Here is a 24,699-nt window from a genome sequence, read left to right on the forward strand (position 1 = left end):
ACTGGAGAAGGATGTCTACGGCCATACCACGTTGAAAATACCGGTTCTCGTCCGATCACCGAAGTCAAGCAACGTCGGGCGAGGTTAGTACTTGGATGGGTGACCGCCTGGGAATACCTCGTGCTGTAGACTTTTTTTCTTTTTCTTTTCTTTTCTTCTCAGTTTTCATGACGTTTTTCTTCTTCTCTCAACTACAGTGTAGTTCAAGTAGTGTAGCTCTGGCGCGCGTCGGTGGGTGGTTCGGCGGTCGTTCGGGCCAGCTTTTCTTTCCTTCTTTTTTGAGCTTTGTCCCCTCCGGAGCTCCGGATACCAAACCGTTTTTCCGATGATCATGCACTGACACACTGACTACACTTTTGTAAGCAACTACAGCCAGCTTGACCCTGGTGGGGTGAGTGGTTGGCTAAATCCCACATGACTGTGTGTCTGGTCAGTGACTGAGTGGTCACCGTGGGTGCCGCGATGATGATGTGCTGGTGCTTTGGGCAGGCTTTGTGCCTTCCCCTCTCCCGTTCCCTCCCCGGCCTCTCCGGGCATCCCATGCAGATGGGCACTCGGAACTGAGTATGCCCATCATCAGCCATGATGGGGGGAATGATTACTTTGTCATGTTGCACTGACCAGAATCCAGTTTGCCAAAGGTGAAAAGCTTGTCACAGTGATAGCGGCCATGGACACTGAGGAGCCGGGGAGTGAACATGCAGTGACGACGAATCTTGTATAAAAGGAGTCATCAACTGGAGAAGGATGTCTACGGCCATACCACGTTGAAAATACCGGTTCTCGTCCGATCACCGAAGTCAAGCAACGTCGGGCGAGGTTAGTACTTGGATGGGTGACCGCCTGGGAATACCTCGTGCTGTAGACTTTTTTTCTTTTTCTTTTCTTTTCTTCTCAGTTTTCATGACGTTTTTCTTCTTCTCTCAACTACAGTGTAGTTCAAGTAGTGTAGCTCTGGCGCGCGTCGGTGGGTGGTTCGGCGGTCGTTCGGGCCAGCTTTTCTTTCCTTCTTTTTTGAGCTTTGTCCCCTCCGGAGCTCCGGATACCAAACCGTTTTTCCGATGATCATGCACTGACACACTGACTACACTTTTGTAAGCAACTACAGCCAGCTTGACCCTGGTGGGGTGAGTGGTTGGCTAAATCCCACATGACTGTGTGTCTGGTCAGTGACTGAGTGGTCACCGTGGGTGCCGCGATGATGATGTGCTGGTGCTTTGGGCAGGCTTTGTGCCTTCCCCTCTCCCGTTCCCTCCCCGGCCTCTCCGGGCATCCCATGCAGATGGGCACTCGGAACTGAGTATGCCCATCATCAGCCATGATGGGGGGAATCATTACTTTGTCATGTTGCACTGACCAGAATCCAGTTTGCCAAAGGTGAAAAGCTTGTCACAGTGATAGCGGTCATGGACACAGAGGAGCCGGGGAGTGAACATGCAGTGACGACGAATCTTGTATAAAAGGAGTCATCAACTGGAGAAGGATGTCTACGGCCATACCACGTTGAAAATACCGGTTCTCGTCCGATCACCGAAGTCAAGCAACGTCGGGCGAGGTTAGTACTTGGATGGGTGACCGCCTGGGAATACCTCGTGCTGTAGACTTTTTTTCTTTTTCTTTTTCTTTTCTTTTCTTCTCAGTTTTCATGACGTTTTTCTTCTTCTCTCTACTACAGTGTAGTTCAAGTAGTGTAGCTCTGGCGCGCGTCGGTGGGTGGTTCGGCGGTCGTTCGGGCCAGCTTTTCTTTCCTTCTTTTTTGAGCTTTGTCCCCTCCGGAGCTCCGGATACCAAACCGTTTTTCCGATGATCATGCACTGACACACTGACTACACTTTTGTAAGCAACTACAGCCAGCTTGACCCTGGTGGGGTGAGTGGTTGGCTAAATCCCACATGACTGTGTGTCTGGTCAGTGACTGAGTGGTCACCGTGGGTGCCGCGATGATGATGTGCTGGTGCTTTGGGCAGGCTTTGTGCCTTCCCCTCTCCCGTTCCCTCCCCGGCCTCTCCGGACATCCCATGCAGATGGGCACTCGGAACTGAGTATGCCCATCATCAGCCATGATGGGGGGAATCGTTACTTTGTCATGTTGCACTGACCAGAATCCAGTTTGCCAAAGGTGAAAAGCTTGTCACAGTGATAGCGGCCATGGACACTGAGGAGCCGGGGAGTGAACATGCAGTGACGACGAATCTTGTATAAAAGGAGTCATCAACTGGAGAAGGATGTCTACGGCCATACCACGTTGAAAATACCGGATCTCGTCCGATCACCGAAGTCAAGCAACGTCGGGCGAGGTTAGTACTTGGATGGGTGACCGCCTGGGAATACCTCGTGCTGTAGACTTTTTTTCTTTTTCTTTTTCTTTTCTTTTCTTCTCAGTTTTCATGACGTTTTTCTTCTTCTCTCTACTACAGTGTAGTTCAAGTAGTGTAGCTCTGGCGCGCGTCGGTGGGTGGTTCGGCGGTCGTTCGGGCCAGCTTTTCTTTCCTTCTTTTTGAGCTTTGTCCCCTCCGGAGCTCCGGATACCAAACCGTTTTTCCGATGATCATGCACTGACACACTGACTACACTTTTGTAAGCAACTACAGCCAGCTTGACCCTGGTGGGGTGAGTGGTTGACTAAATCCCACATGACTGTGTGTCTGGTCAGTGACTGAGTGGTCACCGTGGGTGCCGCGATGATGATGTGCTGGTGCTTTGGGCAGGCTTTGTGCCTTCCCCTCTCCCGTTCCCTCCCCGGCCTCTCCGGGCATCCCATGCAGATGGGCACTCGGAACTGAGTATGCCCATCATCAGCCATGATGGGGGGAATGATTACTTTGTCATGTTGCACTGACCAGAATCCAGTTTGCCAAAGGTGAAAAGCTTGTCACAGTGATAGCGGCCATGGACACTGAGGAGCCGGGGAGTGAACATGCAGTGACGACGAATCTTGTATAAAAGGAGTCATCAACTGGAGAAGGATGTCTACGGCCATACCACGTTGAAAATACCGGTTCTCGTCCGATCACCGAAGTCAAGCAACGTCGGGCGAGGTTAGTACTTGGATGGGTGACCGCCTGGGAATACCTCGTGCTGTAGACTTTTTTTCTTTTTCTTTTTCTTTTCTTTTCTTCTCAGTTTTCATGACGTTTTTCTTCTTCTCTCAACTACAGTGTAGTTCAAGTAGTGTAGCTCTGGCGCGCGTCGGTGGGTGGTTCGGCGGTCGTTCGGGCCAGCTTTTCTTTCCTTCTTTTTTGAGCTTTGTCCCCTCCGGAGCTCCGGATACCAAACCGTTTTTCCGATGATCATGCACTGACACACTGACTACACTTTTGTAAGCAACTACAGCCAGCTTGACCCTGGTGGGGTGAGTGGTTGGCTAAATCCCACATGACTGTGTGTCTGGTCAGTGACTGAGTGGTCACCGTGGGTGCCGCGATGATGATGTGCTGGTGCTTTGGGCAGGCTTTGTGCCTTCCCCTCTCCCGTTCCCTCCCCGGCCTCTCCGGGCATCCCATGCAGATGGGCACTCGGAACTGAGTATGCCCATCATCAGCCATGATGGGGGGAATCATTACTTTGTCATGTTGCACTGACCAGAATCCAGTTTGCCAAAGGTGAAAAGCTTGTCACAGTGATAGCGGCCATGGACACTGAGGAGCCGGGGAGTGAACATGCAGTGACGACGAATCTTGTATAAAAGGAGTCATCAACTGGAGAAGGATGTCTACGGCCATACCACGTTGAAAATACCGGTTCTCGTCCGATCACCGAAGTCAAGCAACGTCGGGCGAGGTTAGTACTTGGATGGGTGACCGCCTGGGAATACCTCGTGCTGTAGACTTTTTTTCTTTTTCTTTTCTTTTCTTCTCAGTTTTCATGACGTTTTTCTTCTTCTCTCAACTACAGTGTAGTTCAAGTAGTGTAGCTCTGGCGCGCGTCGGTGGGTGGTTCGGCGGTCGTTCGGGCCAGCTTTTCTTTCCTTCTTTTTTGAGCTTTGTCCCCTCCGGAGCTCCGGATACCAAACCGTTTTTCCGATGATCATGCACTGACACACTGACTACACTTTTGTAAGCAACTACAGCCAGCTTGACCCTGGTGGGGTGAGTGGTTGGCTAAATCCCACATGACTGTGTGTCTGGTCAGTGACTGAGTGGTCACCGTGGGTGCCGCGATGATGATGTGCTGGTGCTTTGGGCAGGCTTTGTGCCTTCCCCTCTCCCGTTCCCTCCCCGGCCTCTCCGGGCATCCCATGCAGATGGGCACTCGGAACTGAGTATGCCCATCATCAGCCATGATGGGGGGAATCATTACTTTGTCATGTTGCACTGACCAGAATCCAGTTTGCCAAAGGTGAAAAGCTTGTCACAGTGATAGCGGTCATGGACACAGAGGAGCCGGGGAGTGAACATGCAGTGACGACGAATCTTGTATAAAAGGAGTCATCAACTGGAGAAGGATGTCTACGGCCATACCACGTTGAAAATACCGGTTCTCGTCCGATCACCGAAGTCAAGCAACGTCGGGCGAGGTTAGTACTTGGATGGGTGACCGCCTGGGAATACCTCGTGCTGTAGACTTTTTTTCTTTTTCTTTTTCTTTTCTTTTCTTCTCAGTTTTCATGACGTTTTTCTTCTTCTCTCTACTACAGTGTAGTTCAAGTAGTGTAGCTCTGGCGCGCGTCGGTGGGTGGTTCGGCGGTCGTTCGGGCCAGCTTTTCTTTCCTTCTTTTTTGAGCTTTGTCCCCTCCGGAGCTCCGGATACCAAACCGTTTTTCCGATGATCATGCACTGACACACTGACTACACTTTTGTAAGCAACTACAGCCAGCTTGACCCTGGTGGGGTGAGTGGTTGGCTAAATCCCACATGACTGTGTGTCTGGTCAGTGACTGAGTGGTCACCGTGGGTGCCGCGATGATGATGTGCTGGTGCTTTGGGCAGGCTTTGTGCCTTCCCCTCTCCCGTTCCCTCCCCGGCCTCTCCGGGCATCGCATGCAGATGGGCACTCGGAACTGAGTATGCCCATCATCAGCCATGATGGGGGGAATCATTACTTTGTCATGTTGCACTGACCAGAATCCAGTTTGCCAAAGGTGAAAAGCTTGTCACAGTGATAGCGGCCATGGACACTGAGGAGCCGGGGAGTGAACATGCAGTGACGACGAATCTTGTATAAAAGGAGTCATCAACTGGAGAAGGATGTCTACGGCCATACCACGTTGAAAATACCGGTTCTCGTCCGATCACCGAAGTCAAGCAACGTCGGGCGAGTTTAGTACTTGGATGGGTGACCGCCTGGGAATACCTCGTGCTGTAGACTTTTTTTCTTTTTCTTTTCTTTTCTTCTCAGTTTTCATGACGTTTTTCTTCTTCTCTCAACTACAGTGTAGTTCAAGTAGTGTAGCTCTGGCGCGCGTCGGTGGGTGGTTCGGCGGTCGTTCGGGCCAGCTTTTCTTTCCTTCTTTTTTGAGCTTTGTCCCCTCCGGAGCTCCGGATACCAAACCGTTTTTCCGATGATCATGCACTGACACACTGACTACACTTTTGTAAGCAACTACAGCCAGCTTGACCCTGGTGGGGTGAGTGGTTGGCTAAATCCCACATGACTGTGTGTCTGGTCAGTGACTGAGTGGTCACCGTGGGTGCCGCGATGATGATGTGCTGGTGCTTTGGGCAGGCTTTGTGCCTTCCCCTCTCCCGTTCCCTCCCCGGCCTCTCCGGGCATCCCATGCAGATGGGCACTCGGAACTGAGTATGCCCATCATCAGCCATGATGGGGGGAATCATTACTTTGTCATGTTGCACTGACCAGAATCCAGTTTGCCAAAGGTGAAAAGCTTGTCACAGTGATAGCGGTCATGGACACAGAGGAGCCGGGGAGTGAACATGCAGTGACGACGAATCTTGTATAAAAGGAGTCATCAACTGGAGAAGGATGTCTACGGCCATACCACGTTGAAAATACCGGTTCTCGTCCGATCACCGAAGTCAAGCAACGTCGGGCGAGGTTAGTACTTGGATGGGTGACCGCCTGGGAATACCTCGTGCTGTAGACTTTTTTTCTTTTTCTTTTTCTTTTCTTTTCTTCTCAGTTTTCATGACGTTTTTCTTCTTCTCTCTACTACAGTGTAGTTCAAGTAGTGTAGCTCTGGCGCGCGTCGGTGGGTGGTTCGGCGGTCGTTCGGGCCAGCTTTTCTTTCCTTCTTTTTTGAGCTTTGTCCCCTCCGGAGCTCCGGATACCAAACCGTTTTTCCGATGATCATGCACTGACACACTGACTACACTTTTGTAAGCAACTACAGCCAGCTTGACCCTGGTGGGGTGAGTGGTTGGCTAAATCCCACATGACTGTGTGTCTGGTCAGTGACTGAGTGGTCACCGTGGGTGCCGCGATGATGATGTGCTGGTGCTTTGGGCAGGCTTTGTGCCTTCCCCTCTCCCGTTCCCTCCCCGGCCTCTCCGGACATCCCATGCAGATGGGCACTCGGAACTGAGTATGCCCATCATCAGCCATGATGGGGGGAATCGTTACTTTGTCATGTTGCACTGACCAGAATCCAGTTTGCCAAAGGTGAAAAGCTTGTCACAGTGATAGCGGCCATGGACACTGAGGAGCCGGGGAGTGAACATGCAGTGACGACGAATCTTGTATAAAAGGAGTCATCAACTGGAGAAGGATGTCTACGGCCATACCACGTTGAAAATACCGGTTCTCGTCCGATCACCGAAGTCAAGCAACGTCGGGCGAGGTTAGTACTTGGATGGGTGACCGCCTGGGAATACCTCGTGCTGTAGACTTTTTTTCTTTTTCTTTTCTTTTCTTCTCAGTTTTCATGACGTTTTTCTTCTTCTCTCAACTACAGTGTAGTTCAAGTAGTGTAGCTCTGGCGCGCGTCGGTGGGTGGTTCGGCGGTCGTTCGGGCCAGCTTTTCTTTCCTTCTTTTTTGAGCTTTGTCCCCTCCGGAGCTCCGGATACCAAACCGTTTTTCCGATGATCATGCACTGACACACTGACTACACTTTTGTAAGCAACTACAGCCAGCTTGACCCTGGTGGGGTGAGTGGTTGGCTAAATCCCACATGACTGTGTGTCTGGTCAGTGACTGAGTGGTCACCGTGGGTGCCGCGATGATGATGTGCTGGTGCTTTGGGCAGGCTTTGTGCCTTCCCCTCTCCCGTTCCCTCCCCGGCCTCTCCGGGCATCCCATGCAGATGGGCACTCGGAACTGAGTATGCCCATCATCAGCCATGATGGGGGGAATGATTACTTTGTCATGTTGCACTGACCAGAATCCAGTTTGCCAAAGGTGAAAAGCTTGTCACAGTGATAGCGGCCATGGACACTGAGGAGCCGGGGAGTGAACATGCAGTGACGACGAATCTTGTATAAAAGGAGTCATCAACTGGAGAAGGATGTCTACGGCCATACCACGTTGAAAATACCGGTTCTCGTCCGATCACCGAAGTCAAGCAACGTCGGGCGAGGTTAGTACTTGGATGGGTGACCGCCTGGGAATACCTCGTGCTGTAGACTTTTTTTCTTTTTCTTTTTCTTTTCTTTTCTTCTCAGTTTTCATGACGTTTTTCTTCTTCTCTCAACTACAGTGTAGTTCAAGTAGTGTAGCTCTGGCGCGCGTCGGTGGGTGGTTCGGCGGTCGTTCGGGCCAGCTTTTCTTTCCTTCTTTTTTGAGCTTTGTCCCCTCCGGAGCTCCGGATACCAAACCGTTTTTCCGATGATCATGCACTGACACACTGACTACACTTTTGTAAGCAACTACAGCCAGCTTGACCCTGGTGGGGTGAGTGGTTGGCTAAATCCCACATGACTGTGTGTCTGGTCAGTGACTGAGTGGTCACCGTGGGTGCCGCGATGATGATGTGCTGGTGCTTTGGGCAGGCTTTGTGCCTTCCCCTCTCCCGTTCCCTCCCCGGCCTCTCCGGGCATCCCATGCAGATGGGCACTCGGAACTGAGTATGCCCATCATCAGCCATGATGGGGGGAATCATTACTTTGTCATGTTGCACTGACCAGAATCCAGTTTGCCAAAGGTGAAAAGCTTGTCACAGTGATAGCGGCCATGGACACTGAGGAGCCGGGGAGTGAACATGCAGTGACGACGAATCTTGTATAAAAGGAGTCATCAACTGGAGAAGGATGTCTACGGCCATACCACGTTGAAAATACCGGTTCTCGTCCGATCACCGAAGTCAAGCAACGTCGGGCGAGGTTAGTACTTGGATGGGTGACCGCCTGGGAATACCTCGTGCTGTAGACTTTTTTTCTTTTTCTTTTCTTTTCTTCTCAGTTTTCATGACGTTTTTCTTCTTCTCTCAACTACAGTGTAGTTCAAGTAGTGTAGCTCTGGCGCGCGTCGGTGGGTGGTTCGGCGGTCGTTCGGGCCAGCTTTTCTTTCCTTCTTTTTTGAGCTTTGTCCCCTCCGGAGCTCCGGATACCAAACCGTTTTTCCGATGATCATGCACTGACACACTGACTACACTTTTGTAAGCAACTACAGCCAGCTTGACCCTGGTGGGGTGAGTGGTTGGCTAAATCCCACATGACTGTGTGTCTGGTCAGTGACTGAGTGGTCACCGTGGGTGCCGCGATGATGATGTGCTGGTGCTTTGGGCAGGCTTTGTGCCTTCCCCTCTCCCGTTCCCTCCCCGGCCTCTCCGGGCATCCCATGCAGATGGGCACTCGGAACTGAGTATGCCCATCATCAGCCATGATGGGGGGAATCATTACTTTGTCATGTTGCACTGACCAGAATCCAGTTTGCCAAAGGTGAAAAGCTTGTCACAGTGATAGCGGTCATGGACACAGAGGAGCCGGGGAGTGAACATGCAGTGACGACGAATCTTGTATAAAAGGAGTCATCACCTGGAGAAGGATGTCTACGGCCATACCACGTTGAAAATACCGGTTCTCGTCCGATCACCGAAGTCAAGCAACGTCGGGCGAGGTTAGTACTTGGATGGGTGACCGCCTGGGAATACCTCGTGCTGTAGACTTTTTTTCTTTTTCTTTTTCTTTTCTTTTCTTCTCAGTTTTCATGACGTTTTTCTTCTTCTCTCTACTACAGTGTAGTTCAAGTAGTGTAGCTCTGGCGCGCGTCGGTGGGTGGTTCGGCGGTCGTTCGGGCCAGCTTTTCTTTCCTTCTTTTTTGAGCTTTGTCCCCTCCGGAGCTCCGGATACCAAACCGTTTTTCCGATGATCATGCACTGACACACTGACTACACTTTTGTAAGCAACTACAGCCAGCTTGACCCTGGTGGGGTGAGTGGTTGGCTAAATCCCACATGACTGTGTGTCTGGTCAGTGACTGAGTGGTCACCGTGGGTGCCGCGATGATGATGTGCTGGTGCTTTGGGCAGGCTTTGTGCCTTCCCCTCTCCCGTTCCCTCCCCGGCCTCTCCGGGCATCGCATGCAGATGGGCACTCGGAACTGAGTATGCCCATCATCAGCCATGATGGGGGGAATCATTACTTTGTCATGTTGCACTGACCAGAATCCAGTTTGCCAAAGGTGAAAAGCTTGTCACAGTGATAGCGGCCATGGACACTGAGGAGCCGGGGAGTGAACATGCAGTGACGACGAATCTTGTATAAAAGGAGTCATCAACTGGAGAAGGATGTCTACGGCCATACCACGTTGAAAATACCGGTTCTCGTCCGATCACCGAAGTCAAGCAACGTCGGGCGAGTTTAGTACTTGGATGGGTGACCGCCTGGGAATACCTCGTGCTGTAGACTTTTTTTCTTTTTCTTTTCTTTTCTTCTCAGTTTTCATGACGTTTTTCTTCTTCTCTCAACTACAGTGTAGTTCAAGTAGTGTAGCTCTGGCGCGCGTCGGTGGGTGGTTCGGCGGTCGTTCGGGCCAGCTTTTCTTTCCTTCTTTTTTGAGCTTTGTCCCCTCCGGAGCTCCGGATACCAAACCGTTTTTCCGATGATCATGCACTGACACACTGACTACACTTTTGTAAGCAACTACAGCCAGCTTGACCCTGGTGGGGTGAGTGGTTGGCTAAATCCCACATGACTGTGTGTCTGGTCAGTGACTGAGTGGTCACCGTGGGTGCCGCGATGATGATGTGCTGGTGCTTTGGGCAGGCTTTGTGCCTTCCCCTCTCCCGTTCCCTCCCCGGCCTCTCCGGGCATCCCATGCAGATGGGCACTCGGAACTGAGTATGCCCATCATCAGCCATGATGGGGGGAATCATTACTTTGTCATGTTGCACTGACCAGAATCCAGTTTGCCAAAGGTGAAAAGCTTGTCACAGTGATAGCGGTCATGGACACAGAGGAGCCGGGGAGTGAACATGCAGTGACGACGAATCTTGTATAAAAGGAGTCATCAACTGGAGAAGGATGTCTACGGCCATACCACGTTGAAAATACCGGTTCTCGTCCGATCACCGAAGTCAAGCAACGTCGGGCGAGGTTAGTACTTGGATGGGTGACCGCCTGGGAATACCTCGTGCTGTAGACTTTTTTTCTTTTTCTTTTTCTTTTCTTTTCTTCTCAGTTTTCATGACGTTTTTCTTCTTCTCTCAACTACAGTGTAGTTCAAGTAGTGTAGCTCTGGCGCGCGTCGGTGGGTGGTTCGGCGGTCGTTCGGGCCAGCTTTTCTTTCCTTCTTTTTTGAGCTTTGTCCCCTCCGGAGCTCCGGATACCAAACCGTTTTTCCGATGATCATGCACTGACACACTGACTACACTTTTGTAAGCAACTACAGCCAGCTTGACCCTGGTGGGGTGAGTGGTTGGCTAAATCCCACATGACTGTGTGTCTGGTCAGTGACTGAGTGGTCACCGTGGGTGCCGCGATGATGATGTGCTGGTGCTTTGGGCAGGCTTTGTGCCTTCCCCTCTCCCGTTCCCTCCCCGGCCCGGCTCTCCGGGCATCCCATGCAGATGGGCACTCGGAACTGAGTATGCCCATCATCAGCCATGATGGGGGGAATCATTACTTTGTCATGTTGCACTGACCAGAATCCAGTTTGCCAAAGGTGAAAAGCTTGTCACAGTGATAGCGGCCATGGACACTGAGGAGCCGGGGAGTGAACATGCAGTGACGACGAATCTTGTATAAAAGGAGTCATCAACTGGAGAAGGATGTCTACGGCCATACCACGTTGAAAATACCGGTTCTCGTCCGATCACCGAAGTCAAGCAACGTCGGGCGAGGTTAGTACTTGGATGGGTGACCGCCTGGGAATACCTCGTGTTGTAGACTTTTTTTCTTTTTCTTTTCTTTTCTTCTCAGTTTTCATGACGTTTTTCTTCTTCTCTCAACTACAGTGTAGTTCAAGTAGTGTAGCTCTGGCGCGCGTCGGTGGGTGGTTCGGCGGTCGTTCGGGCCAGCTTTTCTTTCCTTCTTTTTTGAGCTTTGTCCCCTCCGGAGCTCCGGATACCAAACCGTTTTTCCGATGATCATGCACTGACACACTGACTACACTTTTGTAAGCAACTACAGCCAGCTTGACCCTGGTGGGGTGAGTGGTTGGCTAAATCCCACATGACTGTGTGTCTGGTCAGTGACTGAGTGGTCACCGTCGGTGCCGCGATGATGATGTGCTGGTGCTTTGGGCAGGCTTTGTGCCTTCCCCTCTCCCGTTCCCTCCCCGGCCTCTCCGGGCATCCCATGCAGATGGGCACTCGGAACTGAGTATGCCCATCATCAGCCATGATGGGGGGAATCATTACTTTGTCATGTTGCACTGACCAGAATCCAGTTTGCCAAAGGTGAAAAGCTTGTCACAGTGATAGCGGTCATGGACACTGAGGAGCCGGGGAGTGAACATGCAGTGACGACGAATCTTGTATAAAAGGAGTCATCAACTGGAGAAGGATGTCTACGGCCATACCACGTTGAAAATACCGGTTCTCGTCCGATCACCGAAGTCAAGCAACGTCGGGCGAGGTTAGTACTTGGATGGGTGACCGCCTGGGAATACCTCGTGCTGTAGACTTTTTTTCTTTTTCTTTTTCTTTTCTTTTCAGTTTTCATGACGTTTTTCTTCTTCTCTCTACTACAGTGTAGTTCAAGTAGTGTAGCTCTGGCGCGCGTCGGTGGGTGGTTCGGCGGTCGTTCGGGCCAGCTTTTCTTTCCTTCTTTTTTGAGCTTTGTCCTCTCCGGAGCTCCGGATACCAAACCGTTTTTCCGATGATCATGCACTGACACACTGACTACACTTTTGTAAGCAACTACAGCCAGCTTGACCCTGGTGGGGTGAGTGGTTGGCTAAATCCCACATGACTGTGTGTCTGGTCAGTGACTGAGTGGTCACCGTGGGTGCCGCGATGATGATGTGCTGGTGCTTTGGGCAGGCTTTGTGCCTTCCCCTCTCCCGTTCCCTCCCCGGCCCGGCTCTCCGGGCATCCCATGCAGATGGGCACTCGGAACTGAGTATGCCCATCATCAGCCATGATGGGGGGAATCATTACTTTGTCATGTTGCACTGACCAGAATCCAGTTTGCCAAAGGTGAAAAGCTTGTCACAGTGATAGCGGCCATGGACACTGAGGAGCCGGGGAGTGAACATGCAGTGACGACGAATCTTGTATAAAAGGAGTCATCAACTGGAGAAGGATGTCTACGGCCATACCACGTTGAAAATACCGGTTCTCGTCCGATCACCGAAGTCAAGCAACGTCGGGCGAGGTTAGTACTTGGATGGGTGACCGCCTGGGAATACCTCGTGTTGTAGACTTTTTTTCTTTTTCTTTTCTTTTCTTCTCAGTTTTCATGACGTTTTTCTTCTTCTCTCAACTACAGTGTAGTTCAAGTAGTGTAGCTCTGGCGCGCGTCGGTGGGTGGTTCGGCGGTCGTTCGGGCCAGCTTTTCTTTCCTTCTTTTTTGAGCTTTGTCCCCTCCGGAGCTCCGGATACCAAACCGTTTTTCCGATGATCATGCACTGACACACTGACTACACTTTTGTAAGCAACTACAGCCAGCTTGACCCTGGTGGGGTGAGTGGTTGGCTAAATCCCACATGACTGTGTGTCTGGTCAGTGACTGAGTGGTCACCGTCGGTGCCGCGATGATGATGTGCTGGTGCTTTGGGCAGGCTTTGTGCCTTCCCCTCTCCCGTTCCCTCCCCGGCCTCTCCGGGCATCCCATGCAGATGGGCACTCGGAACTGAGTATGCCCATCATCAGCCATGATGGGGGGAATCATTACTTTGTCATGTTGCACTGACCAGAATCCAGTTTGCCAAAGGTGAAAAGCTTGTCACAGTGATAGCGGTCATGGACACTGAGGAGCCGGGGAGTGAACATGCAGTGACGACGAATCTTGTATAAAAGGAGTCATCAACTGGAGAAGGATGTCTACGGCCATACCACGTTGAAAATACCGGTTCTCGTCCGATCACCGAAGTCAAGCAACGTCGGGCGAGGTTAGTACTTGGATGGGTGACCGCCTGGGAATACCTCGTGCTGTAGACTTTTTTTCTTTTTCTTTTTCTTTTCTTTTCTTTTCAGTTTTCATGACGTTTTTCTTCTTCTCTCTACTACAGTGTAGTTCAAGTAGTGTAGCTCTGGCGCGCGTCGGTGGGTGGTTCGGCGGTCGTTCGGGCCAGCTTTTCTTTCCTTCTTTTTTGAGCTTTGTCCTCTCCGGAGCTCCGGATACCAAACCGTTTTTCCGATGATCATGCACTGACACACTGACTACACTTTTGTAAGCAACTACAGCCAGCTTGACCCTGGTGGGGTGAGTGGTTGGCTAAATCTCACATGACTGTGTGTCTGGTCAGTGACTGAGTGGTCACGGTGAGTGGTCTCCCGTTCCCTCCCCGGCCTCTCCTGGCATCCCATGCAGATGGGGACTCGGAACTGAGTATGCCCATCATCAGCCATGATGGGGGGAATCATTACTTTGTCATGTTGCACTGACCAGAATCCAGTTTGCCAAAGGTGAAAAGCTTGTCACAGTGATAGCGGCCATGGACACTGAGGAGCCGGGGAGTGAACATGCAGTGACGACGAATATTGTATAAAAGGAGTCATCAACTGGAGAAGGATGTCTACGGCCATACCACGTTGAAAATACCGGTTCTCGTCCGATCACCGAAGTCAAGCAACGTCGGGCGAGGTTAGTACTTGGATGGGTGACCGCCTGGGAATACCTCGTGCTGTAGACTTTTTTTCTTTTTCTTTTTCTTTTCTTTTCTTCTCAGTTTTCATGACGTTTTTCTTCTTCTCTCTACTACAGTGTAGTTCAAGTAGTGTAGCTCTGGCGCGCGTCGGTGGGTGGTTCGGCGGTCGTTCGGGCCAGCTTTTCTTTCCTTCTTTTTTGAGCTTTGTCCCCTCCGGAGCTCCGGATACCAAACCGTTTTTCCGATGATCATGCACTGACACACTGACTACACTTTTGTAAGCAACTACAGCCAGCTTGACCCTGGTGGGGTGAGTGGTTGGCTAAATCCCACATGACTGTGTGTCTGGTCAGTGACTGAGGGGTCACCGTGGGTGCCGCGATGATGATGTGCTGGTGCTTTGGGCAGGCTTTGTGCCTTCCCCTCTCCCGTTCCCTCCCCGGCCTCTCCTGGCATCCCATGCAGATGGGGACTCGGAATTGAGTATGCCCACCATCAGCCATGATGGGGGGAATCATTACTTTGTCATGTTGCACTGACCAGAATCCAGTTTGCCAAAGGTGAAAAGCTTGTCACAGTGATAGCGGCCATGGACACTGAGGAGCCGGGGAGTGAACATGCAGTGACGACGAATCTTGTATAAAAGGAGTCATCAACTGGAGAAGGATGTCTACGGCCATACCACGTTGAAAATACCGGTTCTCGTCCGATCACCGAAGTCAAGCAACGTCGGGCGAGGTTAGTACTTGGATGGGTGACCGCCTGGGAATACCTCGTGCTGTAGACTTTTTTTCTTTTTCTTTTTCTTTTCTTTTCTTCTCAGTTTTCATGACGTTTTTCTTCTTCTCTCAACTACAGTGTAGTTCAAGTAGTGTAGCTCTGGCGCGCGTCGGTGGGTGGTTCGGCGGTCGTTCGGGCCAGCTTTTCTTTCCTTCTTTTTTGAGCTTTGTCCCCTCCGGAGCTCCGGATACCAAACCGTTTTTCCGATGATCATGCACTGACACACTGACTACACTTTTGTAAGCAACTACAGCCAGCTTGACCCTGGTGGGGTGAAGGGTTGGCTACATCCCACATGACTGTGTGTCTGGGCAGTGACTTAGCGGTCACCGTGGGTACCGGGATGACTGGATGATGTGCTGGCGCTTTGGGCAGGCTTTGTGCCTTCCCCTCTCCCGTTCCATCCCCGGCCTCTCCGGGCATCCCATGCAGATGGGCACTCGGAACTGAGTATGCCCATCATCAGCCATGATGGGGGGAATCATTACTTTGTCATGTTGCACTGACCAGAATCCAGTTTGCCAAAGGTGAAAAGCTTGTCACAGTGATAGCGGCCATGGACACTGAGGAGCCGGGGAGTGAACATGCAGTGACGACGAATCTTGTATAAAAGGAGTCATCAACTGGAGAAGGATGTCTACGGCCATACCACGTTGAAAATACCGGTTCTCGTCCGATCACCGAAGTCAAGCAACGTCGGGCGAGGTTAGTACTTGGATGGGTGACCGCCTGGGAATACCTCGTGCTGTAGACTTTTTTTCTTTTTCTTTTTCTTTTCCTTTCTTCTCAGTTTTCATGACGTTTTTCTTCTTCTCTCTACTACAATGTAGTTCAAGTAGTGTAGCTCTGGCGCGCGTCGGTGGGTGGTTCGGCGGTCGTTCGGGCCAGCTTTTCTTTCCTTCTTTTTTGAGCTTTGTCCCCTCCGGATCTCCGGATACCAAACCGTTTTTCCGATGATCATGCACTGACACACTGACTACACTTTTGTAAGCAACTACAGCCAGCTTGACCCTGGTGGGGTGAGTGGTTGGCTACATCCCACATGACTGTGTGTCTGGTCAGTGACTGAGTGGTCACCGTGGGTGCCGCGATGATGATGTGCCTGTGCTTTGGGCAGGCTTTGTGCCTTCCCCTCTCCCGTTCCCTCCCCGGCCTCTCCGGGCATCCCATGCAGATGGGGTCTCGGAACTGAGTACCGTATGCCCATCATCAGCCATGATGGGGGGAATCATTACTTAAATCTTTGTCATGTTGCACTGACCAGAATCCAGTTTGCCAAAGGTCAAAAGCTGGTCACAGTAATAGCGGCCATGGACACTGAGGAGCCGGGGAGTGAACATGCAGTGACGACGAATCTTGTATAAAAGGAGTCATCAACTGGAGAAGGATGTCTACGGCCATACCACGTTGAAAATACCGGTTCTCGTCCGATCACCGAAGTCAAGCAACGTCGGGCGAGGTTAGTACTTGGATGGGTGACCGCCTGGGAATACCTCGTGCTGTAGACTTTTTTTCTTTTTCTTTTTCTTTTCTTTTCTTCTCAGTTTTCATGACGTTTTTCTTCTTCTCTCAACTACAGTGTAGTTCAAGTAGTGTAGCTCTGGCACGCGTCGGTGGGTGGTTCGGCGGTCGTTCGGGCCAGCTTTTCTTTCCTTCTTTTTTGAGCTTTGTCCCCTCCGGAGCTCCGGATACCAAACCGTTTTTCCGATGATCATGCACTGACACACTGACTACACTTTTGTAAGCAACTACAGCCAGCTTGACCCTGGTGGGGTGAGTGGTTGGCTACATCCCACATGACTGTGTGTCTGGGCAGTGACTGAGTGGTCACCGTGGGTGCCGCCGGATGATGATGTGCTGGTGCTTTGGGCAGGCTTTGTGTCTTCCCCTCTCCCGTTCCATCCCCGGCCTCTCCGGGCTTCCCATGCAGATGCGGACTCGGAACTGAGTTAGGCCATCATCAGCCATGATGGGGGGAATCATTACTTTGTCATGTTGCACTGACCAGAATCCAGTTTGCCAAAGGTGAAAAGCTTGTCACAGTGATAGCGGCCATGGACACTGAGGAGCCGGGGAGTGAACATGCAGTGACGACGAATCTTGTATAAAAGGAGTCATCAACTGGAGAAGGATGTCTACGGCCATACCACGTTGAAAATACCGGTTCTCGTCCGATCACCGAAGTCAAGCAACGTCGGGCGAGGTTAGTACTTGGATGGGTGACCGCCTGGGAATACCTCGTGCTGTAGACTTTTTTTCTTTTTCTTTTTCTTTTCTTTTCTTCTCAGTTTTCATGACGTTTTTCTTCTTCTCTCAACTACAGTGTAGTTCAAGTAGTGTAGCTCTGGCGCGCGTCGGTGGGTGGTTCGGCGGTCGTTCGGGCCAGCTTTTCTTTCCTTCTTTTTTGAGCTTTGTCCCCTCCGGAGCTCCGGATACCAAACCGTTTTTCCGATGATCATGCACTGACACACTGACTACACTTTTGTAAGCAACTACAGCCAGCTTGACCCTGGTGGGGTGAGTGGTTGGCTACATCCCACATGACTGTGTGTCTGGGCAGTGACTTAGCGGTCACCGTGGGTACCGGGATGATGATGTGCTGGTGCTTTGGGCAGGCTGTGTGCCTTCCCCTCTCCCGTTCCATCCCCGGCCTCTCCGGGCATCCCATGCAGATGGGCACTCGGAACTGAGTATGCCCATCATCAGCCATGATGGGGGGAATCATTACTTTGTCATGTTGCACTGACCAGAATCCAGTTTGCCAAAGGTGAAAAGCTTGTCACAGTGATAGCGGCCATGGACACTGAGGAGCCGGGGAGTGAACATGCAGTGACGACGAATCTTGTATAAAAGGAGTCATCAACTGGAGAAGGATGTCTACGGCCATACCACGTTGAAAATACCGGTTCTCGTCCGATCACCGAAGTCAAGCAACGTCGGGCGAGGTTAGTACTTGGATGGGTGACCGCCTGGGAATACCTCGTGCTGTAGACTTTTTTTCTTTTTCTTTTTCTTTTCTTTTCTTCTCAGTTTTCATGACGTTTTTCTTCTTCTCTCAACTACAGTGTAGTTCATGTAGTGTAGCTCTGGCGCGCATCGGTGGGTGGTTCGGCGGTCGTTCTGGCCAGCTTTTCTTTCCTTCTTTTTTGAGCTTTGTCCCCTCCGGAGCTCCGGATACCAAACCGTTATTCCGATGATCATGCACTGACACACTGACTTTACCTTTTTTAAGCAACTACAGCCAGCTTGACCCTGGTGGGGTGAGTGGTTGGCTACATCCCACATGACTGTGTGTCTGGCCAGTGACTGAGTGGTCACCGTGGGTGCCGCGATGATGATGTGCTGGTGCTTTGGGCAGGCTTTGTGCCTTCCCCTCTCCCGTTCCCTCCCCAGCCCCTCCGGGCATCCCATGCAGATGGGCACTCGGAACTGAGTATGCCCATCATCAGCCATGATGGGGGGAATCATTACTTTGTCATGTTGCACTGACCAGAATCCAGTTTGCCAAAGGTGAAAAGCTTGTCACAGTGATAGCGGCCATGGACACTGAGGAGCCGGGGAGTGAACATGCAGTGACGACGAATCTTGTATAAAAGGAGTCATCAACTGGAGAAGGATGTCTACGGCCATACCACGTTGAAAATACCGGTTCTCGTCCGATCACCGAAGTCAAGCAACGTCGGGCGAGGTTAGTACTTGGATGGGTGACCGCCTGGGAATACCTCGTGCTGTAGACTTTTTTTCTTTTTCTTTTTCTTTTCTTTTCTTCTCAGTTTTCATGACGTTTTTCTTCTTCTCTCTACTACAGTGTAGTTCAAGTAGTGTAGCTCTGGCGCGCGTCGGTGGGTGGTTCGGCGGTCGTTCGGGCCAGCTTTTCTTTCCTTCTTTTTTGAGCTTTGTCCCCTCCGGAGCTCCGGATACCAAACCGTTTTTCCGATGATCATGCACTGACACACTGACTACACTTTTGTAAGCAACTACAGCCAGCTTGACCCTGGTGGGGTGAGTGGTTGGCTACATCCCACATGAATGTGTGTCTGGGCAGTGACTCAGCCGTCACCGTGGGTACCGGGATGATGATGTGCCTGTGCTTTGGGCAGGCTTTGTGCCTTCCCCTCTCCCGTTCCATCCCCGGCCTCTCCGGGCATCCCATGCAGATGGGGACTCGGAACTGAGTTAGGCCATCATCAGCCATGATGGGGGGAATCATTACTTTGTCATGTTGCACTGACCAGAATCCAGTTTGCCAAAGGTGAAAAGCTTGTGATAGCGGCCATGGACACTGAGGAGCCGGGGAGTGAACATGCAGTGACGACGAATCTTGTATAAAAGGAGTCATCAACCGGAGAAGGATGTCTACGGCCATACCACGTTGAAAATACCGGTTCTCGTCCGATCACCGAAGTCAAGCAACGTCGGGCGAGGTTAGTACTTAGGTTAGTACTTGGATGGGTGACCGCCTGGGAATACCTCGTGCTGTAGACTTTTTTTCTTTTTCTTTTTCTTTTCTTTTCTTCTCAGTTTTCATGACGTTTTTCTTCTTCTCTCTACTACAGTGTAGTTCAAGTAGTGTAGCTCTGGCGCGCGTCGGTGGGTGGTTCGGCGGTCGTTCGGGCCAGCTTTTCTTTCCTTCTTTTTTGAGCTTTGTCCCCTCCGGAGCTCCGGATACCAAACCGTTTTTCCGATGATCATGCACTGACACACTGACTACACTTTTGTAAGCAACTACAGCCAGCTTGACCCTGGTGGGGTGAGTGGTTGGCTACATCCCACATGAATGTGTGTCTGGGCAGTGACTCAGCCGTCACCGTGGGTACCGGGATGATGATGTGCCTGTGCTTTGGGCAGGCTTTGTGCCTTCCCCTCTCCCGTTCCATCCCCGGCCTCTCCGGGCATCCCATGCAGATGGGGACTCGGAACTGAGTTAGGCCATCATCAGCCATGATGGGGGGAATCATTACTTTGTCATGTTGCACTGACCAGAATCCAGTTTGCCAAAGGTGAAAAGCTTGTGATAGCGGCCATGGACACTGAGGAGCCGGGGAGTGAACATGCAGTGACGACGAATCTTGTATAAAAGGAGTCATCAACCGGAGAAGGATGTCTACGGCCATACCACGTTGAAAATACCGGTTCTCGTCCGATCACCGAAGTCAAGCAACGTCGGGCGAGGTTAGTACTTAGGTTAGTACTTGGATGGGTGACCGCCTGGGAATACCTCGTGCTGTAGACTTTTTCTTTTTCTTTTTCTTTTCTTTTCTTCTCAGTTTTCATGACGTTTTTCTTCTTCTCTCTACTACAGTGTAGTTCAAGTAGTGTAGCTCTGGCGCGCGTCGGTGGGTGGTTCGGCGGTCGTTCGGGCCAGCTTTTCTTTCCTTCTTTTTTGAGCTTTGTCCCCTCCGGAGCTCCGGATACCAAACCGTTTTTCCGATGATCATGCACTGACACACTGACTACACTTTTGTAAGCAACTACAGTCAGCTTGATCCTGGTGGGGTGAGTGGTTGGCTACATCCCACATGACTGTGTGTCTGGGCAGTGACTCAGCGGTCACCGTGGGTACCGGGATGATGATGTGCTGGTGCTTTGGGCAGGCTTTGTGCTTTCCCCTCTCCCGTTCCATCCCCGGCCTCTCCGGGCATCCCATGCAGATGGGGACTCGGAACTGAGTTAGGCCATCATCAGCCATGATGGGGGGAATCATTACTTTGTCATGTTGCACTGACCAGAATCCAGTTTGCCAAAGGTGAAAAGCTTGTGATAGCGGCCATGGACACTGAGGAGCCGGGGAGTGAACATGCAGTGACGACGAATCTTGTATAAAAGGAGTCATCAACTGGAGAAGGATGTCTACGGCCATACCACGTTGAAAATACCGGTTCTCGTCCGATCACCGAAGTCAAGCAACATCGGGCGATGTTAGTACTTGGATGGGTGACCGCCTGGGAATACCTCGTGCTGTAGACTTTTTTTCTTTTTCTTTTTCTTTTCTTTTCTTCTCAGTTTTCATGACGTTTTTCTTCTTCTCTCAACTACAGTGTAGTTCAAGTAGTGTAGCTCTGGCGCGCGTCGGTGGGTGGTTCGGCGGTCGTTCGGGCCAGCTTTTCTTTCCTTCTTTTTTGAGCTTTGTCCCCTCCGGAGCTCCGGATACCAAACCGTTTTTCCGATGATCATGCACTGACACACTGACTACACTTTTGTAAGCAACTACAGCCAGCTTGACCCTGGTGGGGTGAGTGGTTGGCTAAATCCCACATGACTGTGTGTCTGGTCAGTGACTGAGTGGTCACCGTGGGTGCCGCGATGATGATGTGCCTGTGTTTTAGGCAGGCTTTGTGCCTTCCCCTCTCCCGTTCCATCCCCGGCCAATCAGAGTTCAGCAAGTGTTTTCTTCTTGGCCTGCTGATGGTTTGTGTTTCTGCATGAGGGAGGAGAAACAAGGCTGGAGAAGAAAATCTAAAATCCCTTTCCAGTACGTGCATGCTTCACTGTAACGGGCCCAAACTCCTTCATAATTATTATTTTAAATCCTGAACCCAACTGGGACTGGGAGTAACTAATTACTTTGATCCTATCCATCACCAAACCCAACAGTGATGGGAATCATTGAGGTAGAGACTGGGAGACTAAGAGGTTCGAACTAAGACGCATGGAGCTGTGGAGATCAAAACCTTCAATAGTTTTTTTTGCGAAATCCGGCTGGTTACTGCATGTAGAGACGAGAACCAATCCCTTGACATTGTTCTTTCCATTGGCAATTATCATACCCACCCTTACCTTTTGGACTATCAGAGTAACCTTACCATGGCATCATGATGTACTCTTCGTATGCATGCTGCACAGAGGTGGAACCTGAAATTCCGGTCGGAGGCAGACATGATCTACTAGCACCTGGTCGGTGTGCGCTGTTATAGCCGGTACACTGTACTATCATCAGCTCTGCAGCTATATGTACATGTCTGACAAGGTCGCTTGTATCAGCAATACCGCAGTATCATTTTACACTACATTATTATCGTCATTGATCTGCACTAGACCTGCACAGACACTAGTAGACTGGTCTAAGGTGCGGGCAGCTGAGCGAGATGCTGCAACCAGACAGTACAAGGCGTGGGTTTGTAAGTCTAGTACAAGTAGAGATAACTGAGAAAGTGTCGCTAGGAGGACCCACACACTGTGTAAGATGATACGCTCATTATGCGTGAAAACTGACCCTCAACCTTTATCCGTGGTGTGTAGTTATCATGATGCGATCTCCGGGTTTGGATTGGTACGATTGGCCCGGTGAAGCCTTCTGGACTTGGAGAGGTTATGATAGGAGATCATGATACCACCGCGTATCGCTGGTAGGTCTACATTGTACTGACTGCGGACTGTGTCACGTGTGTGCTAGGTCTGATCGCGCAGCGGTGCCCACCACTACCAGTAGTACCTCACTGTGTTCTGACTCTGTTGGTGCCGTTTGGCATGATGAGCACCGACCGTGTATGCACAATGCACATAATCAATGCACATAATGATTATGAATACGTCAAACTCAAAGTACTTCGAAGTATATGTATGTATGCGATGGCTATTGCCTGGTCATCCCCGATCAGGCGGGTTACAGCCAAACCTACCTTGATGCTAGCTAGCATAAGCTAGGACAGGAGTCACCATTCTGGTGTGAATGCCATATTGAGCTACTTGTACACTGACTTCTTCAATTGTACATGTAGACCAGGGAGTCGTGCCCAAACCAGTGGTTTGTGGTTTGGGTAGGACTCCCTGATGTGGACCATGCCTAGCCTGGCCTAGGGCCTTGATGCCCTCCTCACTGCCGATCAGTTTTGTAGTCGTAGTACTAGCAGACTTGGTAAGACTGATTATCGATGCAGTCCCGGTGAATTATTATTATTATTCTTTATTTCCACGATGGCCCATGGCCAATAAGGAAGATAATATGATTCAAATCAGTCCAGAATCATATAAAATCAGTCTAGCAAGTAAGGAAACCAACAGTGAATGTGGACGGCGGACAATTGCAAACACCGCTACAGCACTGTACAGCAGTACAGGCTGCACAGTGACACTGTAGATCCCCTTATAAATCCTGTTCTAGAATGCTCCCGCAGGCTCCGTGCAATAAGTATTGCATTACACTGTATGTGCACAAGACGGTGCGTGCACATGGGGCAGTGATACGCCAAAACTTGGGATGATCGCCAGTACTACTCGTGATGGAAGATCGATCGGTACACACACACACGCGCGCACACACACACACACACACACACACACACACACACACACACACACACACACACACACACACACACACACACACGTGTATAACGTGTTGTTTATGGTCCGAGGGCAAAACGTACGGCCCTCGAGGCCCGTCACTAACTGTGTGTTATGAAGTATTGGCGCAACAACACAACAACAATAACACTGTGCCAATACATGATTTTCAGCTAATTAGCAGGGTACAGACGTACATGTATTCCAGGGATGTGTACAGCCGTCATAATCACAAGTCTCCATTCCACCTATCTGTTCCCCGTGCATCCCACGCCATCCTCGGCTCCAGAGCTGAGGCATTGATCGTTAAAAGCAAGCCTTAAAAAGGCTTTCGCGCAGCTGATCAGTTTCCACATCCAGCCCACATACCGGTACATCACGATAGATAGGATCAATAACAGGGAAGATTATCAGCAGGTTCAGTTCAGCGCCATCACGTAGGTCTCCTGTCTTCTGCCTGCCCACAGTGCCCAGTGGCCATTGCTGGTGTGTATACTATGTTTGCACAATGCTCGCTGTCCACGCATGTTCCATGACCATTCAATTGTAGGTGGCATGGTGTGGGTGTCAGATCAACTGCAGCGTGAGTCTTCCAGTGGCCGAGTAAGGCGTCATCCGTTGTCCGTGAGAACACACTTGGCAGGCTACGTGTGCGGTTTCATCACTCGAACCACTAATGGCAAAGTAATGCTTGTGCTGGCACTGGCAGTAGCAGTGGTCACGAATACGTCATTAGGACATTACACTACACATGTGATTGTACTGATGTCGTCACTGTCTCCTGTAGTGTAGAAGGCTCTCTATGGAGTTTGTACATGCAGAAGCCACGGCTACGGCCAGGATTATCCAGGGCATGGGCAGCTGTGCATTTGGGATCTTCTTCCTTTGGACGAGGAGAGATGGCTCCGTAACCTTCAAGCCGTTATGGAATACCAGGAGGGCGCCGGAAGCCCTTCCAAAAGAAGGATGGAAGTTAGTCAAGTTAGGACATCAAGTAACTAGTTCCTGGCTTCAGATAGTCTACGCGCTACTGTAGACTGTAGTCCACATTCAGGGGAGGTGTGTCTGTACATGTGCTTCAGGGTTGAGAACTGAACTTTCTTCTCCTCGCTTCCATGCCGGCCAGCTTCGCTGTACAGCTAAATTAGAAGAATCTGATGCAGTCTGACGCGCCCACCAAGTCTGTGGGCAGCACACTGTAACGCATGTCGATACCATTTACAGTTCCCTACAACAACAAAAATAATATAATTTTATTATACTTGTACATGTAGTGAATCCTGCCTGGATTTCGTTGACAGATGCGTTAAGCCCATGGATCCTTCCATGAGGGACATGCGAACTGTAACTATTATTATTATGTAGTTGCTTTAGCTTCCCTCCCATCAAGAAGAGAGTCAGTGAATGGAAACTGTCCGGGAAACCGGCCAGGGTATTGACTAATCTCCCGGGCTCATATCTGACGCGCAAACAGTCAATCACCCATGCAGTAGCTATTAGTGCAATGGCGTCTGCTTGTTCGGCTTCTGCTTTGATCATGGGCGTCGAAC

The 24,699-nt window shown here is 50.8% G+C and overlaps 27 non-coding genes and 2 pseudogenes across 27 annotated transcripts; all 29 read left to right on the plus strand.

The window, feature by feature from the left end:
• Positions 1-13: 13 nt before the first annotated feature.
• Positions 14-132, plus strand: LOC135811038 (5S ribosomal RNA). Its single transcript, XR_010552510.1, has one exon. It is a non-coding gene; the product is annotated as a 5S ribosomal RNA (ribosomal RNA).
• Positions 133-749: 617 nt separating this feature from the next.
• On the plus strand, positions 750-868 carry LOC135811039 (5S ribosomal RNA). The gene has a single exon (XR_010552511.1). It is a non-coding gene; the product is annotated as a 5S ribosomal RNA (ribosomal RNA).
• A 617-nt stretch (positions 869-1,485) lies between these two features.
• Positions 1,486-1,604, plus strand: LOC135811040 (5S ribosomal RNA). Its single transcript, XR_010552512.1, has one exon. It is a non-coding gene; the product is annotated as a 5S ribosomal RNA (ribosomal RNA).
• Positions 1,605-2,227: 623 nt separating this feature from the next.
• Positions 2,228-2,346, plus strand: LOC135811070 (5S ribosomal RNA). The gene has a single exon (XR_010552541.1). It is a non-coding gene; the product is annotated as a 5S ribosomal RNA (ribosomal RNA).
• Positions 2,347-2,968: 622 nt separating this feature from the next.
• Positions 2,969-3,087, plus strand: LOC135811041 (5S ribosomal RNA). Its single transcript, XR_010552513.1, has one exon. It is a non-coding gene; the product is annotated as a 5S ribosomal RNA (ribosomal RNA).
• Positions 3,088-3,710: 623 nt separating this feature from the next.
• Positions 3,711-3,829, plus strand: LOC135811042 (5S ribosomal RNA). Its single transcript, XR_010552514.1, has one exon. It is a non-coding gene; the product is annotated as a 5S ribosomal RNA (ribosomal RNA).
• Positions 3,830-4,446: 617 nt separating this feature from the next.
• Positions 4,447-4,565, plus strand: LOC135811043 (5S ribosomal RNA). The gene has a single exon (XR_010552515.1). It is a non-coding gene; the product is annotated as a 5S ribosomal RNA (ribosomal RNA).
• Positions 4,566-5,188: 623 nt separating this feature from the next.
• LOC135811065 (5S ribosomal RNA) lies at positions 5,189-5,307 on the plus strand. The gene has a single exon (XR_010552536.1). It is a non-coding gene; the product is annotated as a 5S ribosomal RNA (ribosomal RNA).
• A 617-nt stretch (positions 5,308-5,924) lies between these two features.
• On the plus strand, positions 5,925-6,043 carry LOC135811044 (5S ribosomal RNA). Its single transcript, XR_010552516.1, has one exon. It is a non-coding gene; the product is annotated as a 5S ribosomal RNA (ribosomal RNA).
• Positions 6,044-6,666: 623 nt separating this feature from the next.
• On the plus strand, positions 6,667-6,785 carry LOC135811045 (5S ribosomal RNA). Its single transcript, XR_010552517.1, has one exon. It is a non-coding gene; the product is annotated as a 5S ribosomal RNA (ribosomal RNA).
• A 617-nt stretch (positions 6,786-7,402) lies between these two features.
• On the plus strand, positions 7,403-7,521 carry LOC135811047 (5S ribosomal RNA). Its single transcript, XR_010552519.1, has one exon. It is a non-coding gene; the product is annotated as a 5S ribosomal RNA (ribosomal RNA).
• A 623-nt stretch (positions 7,522-8,144) lies between these two features.
• LOC135811048 (5S ribosomal RNA) lies at positions 8,145-8,263 on the plus strand. The gene has a single exon (XR_010552520.1). It is a non-coding gene; the product is annotated as a 5S ribosomal RNA (ribosomal RNA).
• Positions 8,264-8,880: 617 nt separating this feature from the next.
• LOC135811049 (5S ribosomal RNA) lies at positions 8,881-8,999 on the plus strand. Its single transcript, XR_010552521.1, has one exon. It is a non-coding gene; the product is annotated as a 5S ribosomal RNA (ribosomal RNA).
• A 623-nt stretch (positions 9,000-9,622) lies between these two features.
• Positions 9,623-9,741, plus strand: LOC135811066 (5S ribosomal RNA). The gene has a single exon (XR_010552537.1). It is a non-coding gene; the product is annotated as a 5S ribosomal RNA (ribosomal RNA).
• Positions 9,742-10,358: 617 nt separating this feature from the next.
• On the plus strand, positions 10,359-10,477 carry LOC135811051 (5S ribosomal RNA). The gene has a single exon (XR_010552522.1). It is a non-coding gene; the product is annotated as a 5S ribosomal RNA (ribosomal RNA).
• Positions 10,478-11,104: 627 nt separating this feature from the next.
• On the plus strand, positions 11,105-11,223 carry LOC135811062 (5S ribosomal RNA). Its single transcript, XR_010552533.1, has one exon. It is a non-coding gene; the product is annotated as a 5S ribosomal RNA (ribosomal RNA).
• Positions 11,224-11,840: 617 nt separating this feature from the next.
• Positions 11,841-11,959, plus strand: LOC135811052 (5S ribosomal RNA). The gene has a single exon (XR_010552523.1). It is a non-coding gene; the product is annotated as a 5S ribosomal RNA (ribosomal RNA).
• Positions 11,960-12,581: 622 nt separating this feature from the next.
• LOC135811063 (5S ribosomal RNA) lies at positions 12,582-12,700 on the plus strand. The gene has a single exon (XR_010552534.1). It is a non-coding gene; the product is annotated as a 5S ribosomal RNA (ribosomal RNA).
• A 617-nt stretch (positions 12,701-13,317) lies between these two features.
• Positions 13,318-13,436, plus strand: LOC135811053 (5S ribosomal RNA). The gene has a single exon (XR_010552524.1). It is a non-coding gene; the product is annotated as a 5S ribosomal RNA (ribosomal RNA).
• A 576-nt stretch (positions 13,437-14,012) lies between these two features.
• Positions 14,013-14,131, plus strand: LOC135811054 (5S ribosomal RNA). The gene has a single exon (XR_010552525.1). It is a non-coding gene; the product is annotated as a 5S ribosomal RNA (ribosomal RNA).
• Positions 14,132-14,754: 623 nt separating this feature from the next.
• On the plus strand, positions 14,755-14,873 carry LOC135811055 (5S ribosomal RNA). The gene has a single exon (XR_010552526.1). It is a non-coding gene; the product is annotated as a 5S ribosomal RNA (ribosomal RNA).
• A 628-nt stretch (positions 14,874-15,501) lies between these two features.
• Positions 15,502-15,620, plus strand: LOC135811056 (5S ribosomal RNA). Its single transcript, XR_010552527.1, has one exon. It is a non-coding gene; the product is annotated as a 5S ribosomal RNA (ribosomal RNA).
• A 635-nt stretch (positions 15,621-16,255) lies between these two features.
• On the plus strand, positions 16,256-16,374 carry LOC135811057 (5S ribosomal RNA). Its single transcript, XR_010552528.1, has one exon. It is a non-coding gene; the product is annotated as a 5S ribosomal RNA (ribosomal RNA).
• Positions 16,375-16,999: 625 nt separating this feature from the next.
• Positions 17,000-17,118, plus strand: LOC135811059 (5S ribosomal RNA). Its single transcript, XR_010552530.1, has one exon. It is a non-coding gene; the product is annotated as a 5S ribosomal RNA (ribosomal RNA).
• A 623-nt stretch (positions 17,119-17,741) lies between these two features.
• LOC135811060 (5S ribosomal RNA) lies at positions 17,742-17,860 on the plus strand. Its single transcript, XR_010552531.1, has one exon. It is a non-coding gene; the product is annotated as a 5S ribosomal RNA (ribosomal RNA).
• Positions 17,861-18,484: 624 nt separating this feature from the next.
• LOC135811061 (5S ribosomal RNA) lies at positions 18,485-18,603 on the plus strand. The gene has a single exon (XR_010552532.1). It is a non-coding gene; the product is annotated as a 5S ribosomal RNA (ribosomal RNA).
• A 617-nt stretch (positions 18,604-19,220) lies between these two features.
• On the plus strand, positions 19,221-19,351 carry LOC135811074 (5S ribosomal RNA; annotated as a pseudogene).
• A 617-nt stretch (positions 19,352-19,968) lies between these two features.
• Positions 19,969-20,099, plus strand: LOC135811075 (5S ribosomal RNA; annotated as a pseudogene).
• A 615-nt stretch (positions 20,100-20,714) lies between these two features.
• Positions 20,715-20,833, plus strand: LOC135811072 (5S ribosomal RNA). The gene has a single exon (XR_010552543.1). It is a non-coding gene; the product is annotated as a 5S ribosomal RNA (ribosomal RNA).
• Positions 20,834-24,699: the final 3,866 nt, after the last annotated feature.

This window comes from Sycon ciliatum, chromosome 2 (genome assembly GCF_964019385.1).
Source record: "Sycon ciliatum chromosome 2, ocSycCili1.1, whole genome shotgun sequence".
Taxonomy (NCBI): domain Eukaryota; kingdom Metazoa; phylum Porifera; class Calcarea; order Leucosolenida; family Sycettidae; genus Sycon; species Sycon ciliatum.